The sequence below is a fragment of the Canis lupus genome, chromosome 21 (assembly GCF_011100685.1).
Source record: "Canis lupus familiaris isolate Mischka breed German Shepherd chromosome 21, alternate assembly UU_Cfam_GSD_1.0, whole genome shotgun sequence".
Taxonomy (NCBI): Eukaryota; Metazoa; Chordata; class Mammalia; order Carnivora; family Canidae; genus Canis; species Canis lupus.
Genome location: NC_049242.1, coordinates 6,993,406 through 7,000,786, shown reverse-complemented (window position 1 = coordinate 7,000,786; position 7,381 = coordinate 6,993,406). Strand labels below are relative to the sequence as shown.

Sequence of the window (7,381 nt, the reverse complement as noted above, 5' to 3'; positions counted from 1 at the left end):
ATATTCTATATATCCTCTGCTTCAGAGTCTCCCACTAAGTTGCTGTCTAGGTCTTGGTCCAGGGTCTCCCAGAAGACTGCAGTCAAGGTCCAACAAACAGGATCTGTTTCCAAGCTTACTCACTACCTTATAGGCACCTGCAATAAGGTCTCAAGTTTCTTCTTGGCTGTTGGCTGGAGGCCACTCTCAGTTCTTAGCACTTGGGCCTCTCCAACACAGAAGCTTCCTTCATTAAAGCGCATGAGAGAGAATCTGCTAGCAAGACGGAAGTCACAGTTGTTTCTAACCTATTCACGGAAATGACATTCCATTGCCTATGCCATATTCTGTTCATTACAAACAAGCCACTAGGTCCCCCCCACATTCAGAGGGAGTGGATTTATAAGGGCATGCCTGCCAGAGGTGGGGATCACTGGGGCTATCTTGGAAGTCTGCCTACACCCTCAGTGACCCCAATATGTACCAGGGTTGGGAACGATTGTTCTAGAACAGGGTTGTCAAGAAGCCCTTCCCTCATCTCAACTCAGATGAAACATGAAAGGAAGCTGGAGGATGAAAGGGAGTTCAAGGTTATATTTAGGCTCTATGGGAATGGTGTGATAACAGAAGAATGCTGTCTGTGGAGGTCAAGGGATGAGGCAAATATGGAATATGCCATCCCTGGTCTAGACTCTGCCAACCCAAACACAGACTTTGGGAGCAGATTAGTAACCCTCTCCGGGATCCTCCAGTCCTCCAACAATAATAATTTCTTTCTACTTTGTTTGCCACATCCGTTGTTTTAAGTCCAATTGTAGGTCTTTCCTCAAAGAATATTGTAAATAATAGCTAACACTTTTTGAGGGCTTACTAAATGCCAGGCATTATTCTAAGTGCTTTACAACTAAGACCCCATTTAACCTCACAACAATGTAGTGAGGGGAGTTACTCTTAATACCGACACTTCCAACGAGGAAATTTAAAAGAGAAAGGTTCTTATTTATCATTTAGAAAAGGAGAGAGATGTGTGGGCAGGGCAGAGGGAGAGGGATAGAATCTTAAGCAGTCTCCACATTCAGCAAGGAGCCCACTGTGGGGATCAACCTCATGACCCTGAGATCATGACCTGAGCCAAAATCAAGAGTCAGATGCTTAACCAACTGAGCCACCCAGGTGCCCTGAAGCAGAGAAAGATTAAATAACCTGCCTTGTTCACAAAATGTAAGTGGTGGGCCTGAAATTCAAACTCATGGATGGTCTGGCCTCCGGAGTACCTGCTCTTAAACTACTTTTTTAATGTAAAATAACTTCAGTATCTATACTTTTCCATTTATGTTTGTCATGACATTACCATTTGTAAAATGAAAAATTGGAAATGATATACCTGTCCAGCAACAGGAAAATGGTGAGGCACATCATGAAGCATCTTTATGATAACCTATTACACCTATTAAAAGGCATGCTTTTCAAAGAATTTTGAAGACGTTAGCAAATGAGCAAAAATGATCTTAAGGGAAAAAGAACTGTATACAACATTTAACCATGATTAGGAAAATAGATCTGTATATGAATAGAGTAAGTGAAAATATAGTGGTATTTTTCTGCACATTATATAATGATGGGTGATTTCTAAAAAATGAACATAAATCATACATGGTAGAGTGCCCAAATCTTAAGTGTCTAGGTCAATGAAGTGTGAGAACTATATATGCCTGTTTTCACTGCCATCCACAATGATAGAACCTTTCTCTCATCTGATGAAGTTACTTCATGCCCTTGTCTCCCTGCCAGTCCCACACCCCACCCGTAGTCTTATTTTATCACAGATTAGTTTAGTTTTTTTTTTTTTTTTTTTGAGAGAGAGACAGAGAGAGAGAGTGAGTGTGAGAGGAGTTGAGGAGGGATAGGAAGGGCAGAGGGAGAAGGAGAGAATCTCCTCACTTAGCACAGAGCCTGACGTGGGGCTCAATCTTACGACCTCGAGATCATAACCTGAGCTGATGTCAAGAGTCAGACGCTTAACCAACTGAGCCACCCAGGTGCCCCACAGTAGATTAGTTTTAATGACATGGAAAAAAGGCCCTCTGTTTCAGAGTCTCACAAAGCTGCAGTCAAGGTCAACTGCAACAATTTGTCTGTTTTTGAATTTCATATAAATGAAATCATATTCCTTTGTGTTTGGCTTCTTTCACTCAACATAACATTTTAGAGATTGTTATGTTGCACATTCCTTTTTATTGCTGAGTTGTAGTCCATTGTATGAATATACCATGATTGTTTCTCCATTTTCTTATTGATGGACATTTGGGTATTTTCCAGATTTTTGCTATTATGAATAAAACTGCTGTGGATATTCGTGTTTTGTTTTTATGTGAGAATAGTTTTTTACTTCTCTTGGGTATATACCCAAGGGTGGAATGGTTAGGTTATGGAGCAGATGTATGTTGAATTTATGAGAAAAGAAAAGGACAGATTTCCAATAGGGTTGTAACATTTTACATCCCCACCAGCAATGTATGGAAATTCCAGTTGCTTCTACATCCTTGCAAAATTTGGTCAAGTCCAATTTTTAGCAGTCTTATGGGTATAAAATGAGATCTTGTATTTTGAGGAGGTAGGGAGGACTCCTTTTCATTCTGGTTTCAAGTTACTGATAGATAATTCAAATACCTTCCCAGATTCCTCTGATCAGCCTCCTCTGTATGTTCCATGTTCATCTAGAACTGAACTTTCTTGTGTGCCCTGAACCATTCATGCTTTTCTGTCCCCATAATGGTTGCAGATTGAAGGTGAGGAGTTGGGGTGGGGAAGGTGAGGAGCAAGAGGACAACCCAGAAAGGGAGACAGGATATATACAAAAGGATAGAAAGAGGCAAACTGGCAGAAAGATGGAAATTAACAAAGATGAGAAGGAGTGACCGTGGAGGAAAAGAGGTAGGCACGGGATAGAGGAGGAGAGGGACAATGAGAAAGCAGAAAAAGTGATTAACAGTATGAAGAGGTATGTGTGGGGGAGGGGGCAAAAATAAAGTGAAAAGGGGGCAAGGAAGGGAAGGAAAGATACAGATGGGAGATGGAGGAAGGGAGGAGGCCAACAGGAGGGAGAGAAGCCAAATCCTTCCCATGCTACCTATCCAGCCGGCATCCTTGGAGCACCAAGATCAGAGGGAAGGGCACTTGCCAGGGAGATCTGTCTGTTTGATGGGCTGACATTCAAGAAGCAGAGTTGAACTGTGCTGAGAGCATCCCTCATTAATATCAGAGGACCCAGTGAGCCCTAATGGCCCTGAAGCCTATAGGCTGCAAAGGGACTGGAGTGCTACCATTGAGGATTGGGCACATGTCAGGCTGTGCTCATCTCATCATAGAAATGGCATCACCCTGGGCCACCCTGGAGGCTGATGCCAGTCCAGAGACTAGAGACTGCTGAGCCATCTGGAGGAGAAGGGGTAGTTTGCTTGGGGTGATGAAAACATGATGAGTCCAGTTCCCTCTCCTTGGGCCACCAGAGTGACAAGGAACCCCTGGGAGTATAGCTAATGGTCAGAGAAGAAGCTTACAGCAGCTGTTATTTAAGAAATGATCAGTCCTTTGGGTTCATTCGGTCAGATAACAGACACTGGAACTTGTCTGGATCCCACCTGGCCTCAAAAAGCTCAAAGTCTAGTCACTAGGAGATGACAGTAAATGAAATTACCAGTAAGACTGAAATATGTCTTATAAGAAATAAATACTGTAGCTCCTGTCAAAAGTCAGGGCAAATGTTCTTTGCACAGGGATTGAACACATGGTAGACTAGATATCCAATTTAGTCTTTTTCTTTTTTTTTTTAAGATTTTATTTATTTATTCATGAGAGACACACAGAGAGAGAAGCAGAGACACAGGCAGAGGAAGATGCAGGCTCCACACAGGGCGTCTGTTGTGGTACTGTTGTGCCCAAGATCGCGAATCCGAGAAACCACCAAGGAGCCAACCCGGATGCGAATACACGAGGGTTTATTTATAAGCTCGAGCTTGGGTCCAAGTGTACGCGACACAGCGGAGCAGGGACTTGGACCTCGAAGTGGGTTACAGCTGGGTTTTTTATAGGCTGGTCTAGGGGATTTTCAGAAGGGGTGGAGGAATTTCTCAAGTTCTGTTTACATTTTGATATGGGGCTTTCAAGGGCATCGAGCCCTGTTCTCATTCTAAGTGGGACTCTCTACCACGGGCATGGGCTCTGTTGTCTTTCTGATATGGGATTACCTGCCAAGGACATGGAGGACATGCTGCAGTTTTTCCCGTAAAGTTCAGCTCTTATTCCCAGGGGCCTACGGTGGCTGTACTTGTGCCAATGCTAAACTTGAGGTGGAATGGCCTTAATTTTTCTCGGCCTCCACAGGACTTGATCCCGGGACTCCAGGATGACATCCTCAGCTGAAGGCAGATGCTAAACTGCCGAGCCACCCAGATGTCCCTCAATCCAGTCTTATTAAATGAATCGCTGATTACATTTCACTCAAAAAAAAAAAAAAAAGCAATACTCACCAGAAAATACTCTGAGCTGCTGTTGTTCTCACTGGTACCTTAATACAAACTTATTCCTGTTCTTTTTTGCTGATATTTATAAATCACATTACCTCCATTCTGTGAGGTGGGCAGGGCTAGAACTGAGGGTCCGACAGGCTGAGCGTTGTGCCCAATTGAACTACTCATGCCACATCTGGAATGCAGGGCTCCACAGCTCACCCAGGGCTCATTCTGTTGCTCTACGTGGCCATCCTCACGCCCAGTAATGGCTAATGGATGGTGCCTCTGAGGCAGGTGGGGTTGTTGGGAGGAGGACTGATGGTGGTGGGGGTGGGAACTATGTGCTCGAACTAATGTAGTGGCTTGATATAAATTATTTCATTTAACTGTGACAACAACCTTTTGAGGTAGGAATTATTATTATTATTTTTTAAAGATTTTATTTATTTATTCATGAGAGACACACAGAGAGAGGCAGAGACACAGGCAGAGGGAGAAGCAGGTTCCCTGCGGGGAGCCCGACACAGGATTCGATCCCAGGACTCTGGGATCACACCCTGAGCCAAAGGCAGGTGCTCAACCAGTGACTCACCCAGGTGCCTTGAGGTAGGAATTATTATCTCCATTTTAGAGATAAGGAAAAATCAACTAACTTATCCAAGGTCAGAGCTGGGATTCAAATCAGATCCACTGCACTTTAATGCTCACATTTTTTTTTTCCCCAGTGCCTCATAGTTCTAGTTACTGAGGTGATTATGGAGCGAGAAGAACAAATGATAACATGAAGTCTCTGAAACTCTTCCAGCAAGCCACGATTGCTCTAGGGCAGGATGGGAGTGGAAGGGTGGAGGTGGTGCATCTGTAGGCCTCAGGGGCACTTCCAGATAGATTTCTTCCCTGTAGGGTGAACACACTGGATTTTATCTGGCTTCTTTTCCAGAGATAGAGTGAAAAGTTCCCATTATTCGGGTGGCTGGGCTTCCAGACAAATTCAGGGATGAACCAACCAGGTAAGGTTAGGTGGGACAGAGTAGGGGAGAGGTTCTGCCCAGGAAGGAACATTAGCCTGTTTCTCTGAGGTAGGTTTCCGCCTCATGCCTGCAACCTGCGGCTCATTTCAGTGTCTGTGGGACGGCCCAGCTTCTCATTTCAATCTTCTCCCTTTCGTTCCATTGGCTTCAGCCATCACTCCCATGGCCCAGCCCACAACCCTGCTGCTACCAGGAACAACTGGACTTCTGACATCTTAAATGGCTTTCTTATAGCTGCCATTTCCAGCTGCCATTTTTAAATTTATGGAAGCCTCCAGAGACTGGAGGTCAGTCCTGATCTCTCTGTTATCCTTCATTCTGTTTGTCAGTGCACATTATTAGTTGGGGCTTTTCCAGTGGCAAGTGATAGGACCCCATGCTAAACTTGCTTAACAAAAAAAAAGGAGTTCTATTGGTTTTTTGTCTTTTGGCTGTCCTAAACTGTGTATTAGGTAAGAATTTTACAAGCATTACGTATATTAGCCGTCATGGTGGAGCTGGGGACTATTGCGTCTTCTGTAGGCTGCACAATGAGAACCACTAATAGTGTGGTGGAACCTGTGGGCCCTTCCAAGACCATGGTTCTGGTGGCCTGCAGGTGTCAGCCCTTGCATCTCCCTGTGTTTGTGGATGGGTTTGGTGATCCACTGGGTCAGGATTTCTTCGGATGACTTTATGGAATGGATTGAGAGGATAACCTCAGAATTTGTACATGGAATCTTTGTCAACCCACTAAGAATTCAAGACCCTCAGAGCCCCATCGTGGTGTTCAGCTCACTCCTCTGCAACAGACAGAAGGCTTCAGGTAAACTTTAGTCGTTTAACACCATGAGGGGCAGGCTTGCTGTAGGTAGCAGCCTTAGGGACTGGGCTTTCGTGGGGACCACATCGCACATGTATCTGATATATGCTTGGCTGTATACCCCAGTCTGTATGCTTTATTTGGCGGGGTTGGGTGGGGGTGCCCAGTGGAGTGCGGAAAGTTGGCAGTAGTGCCAAGCAGCCCACTCTGAGAAGAAAGTACATTACATGGAACTGCTTCTTCCTCCATAGCTCCTGGCTGTATGTGTAAGCACCCATCTTGACTTACTTTTGAACTGATGGCTGCTGCCAGACTGAAAAGCAAGTTTTGTTGGCCTGGGGAGTACAGGGATTCAATATCTAGGGTCAGAGAATGTTGGCAGACACAGGGTCTCCGTGTACAATTGTTTAGGTTGTGCACTGCACAAGGGTACCATGTCTAACAGAGGGCCCTCTCCATGGTATTATATGTGAAGCACATGCTACTCACATAGTAATGCACATTGGCACATGAAGTCTTGGGCAAGCTTAGGAGACTACGTACACACACAACTTTGCCCTGTCCCAACCACTGCCTGCCTCCCCTGAGACTGCTTCTTTTACCCTATAGCTCTCAGAGGCACATTCCTGTTTCTCTGCCCCTCAACTCCAGCATTCCTGAAAGGCCAGGACAGCCACTGGGTCTAGAAAGCTTCTTCAGAGTGGGCTGTGGCCAGAGTCCCTAAATATGGCACAGGGCACAGCAACCTCTGTTCTGTTTTCAGAGCCTATGACTTAAGTTTGCTCAGGTTGCACGGTGATGTATTGACATGTTTTTTTGTTTTTTTTTTAAACCCTTTTCTAGGGACACCTGGGTGGCTTAGGGGTTGAGCGTCTGCTCTCGGCTCAGGCTGTGATCCCAGAGTCCTGGGATCGAGTCCCACATCAGGCTCCTTGCAGGGAGCCTGCTTCTCCCTCTGCCTGTGTGTCTGCCTCTCTGTGTGTCTCTCATGAATAAATAAAATATTTAAAAAAATAAAATGTTTTCTAATTCACACAGAAAATAGAGCAGCTGGGTAG

The 7,381-nt window shown here is 44.9% G+C and overlaps 1 pseudogene; it reads right to left on the bottom strand.

The window, feature by feature from the left end:
• Nucleotides 1-6,000: 6,000 nt before the first annotated feature.
• Nucleotides 6,001-6,601, bottom strand: LOC100683184 (annotated as a pseudogene).
• Nucleotides 6,602-7,381: the final 780 nt, after the last annotated feature.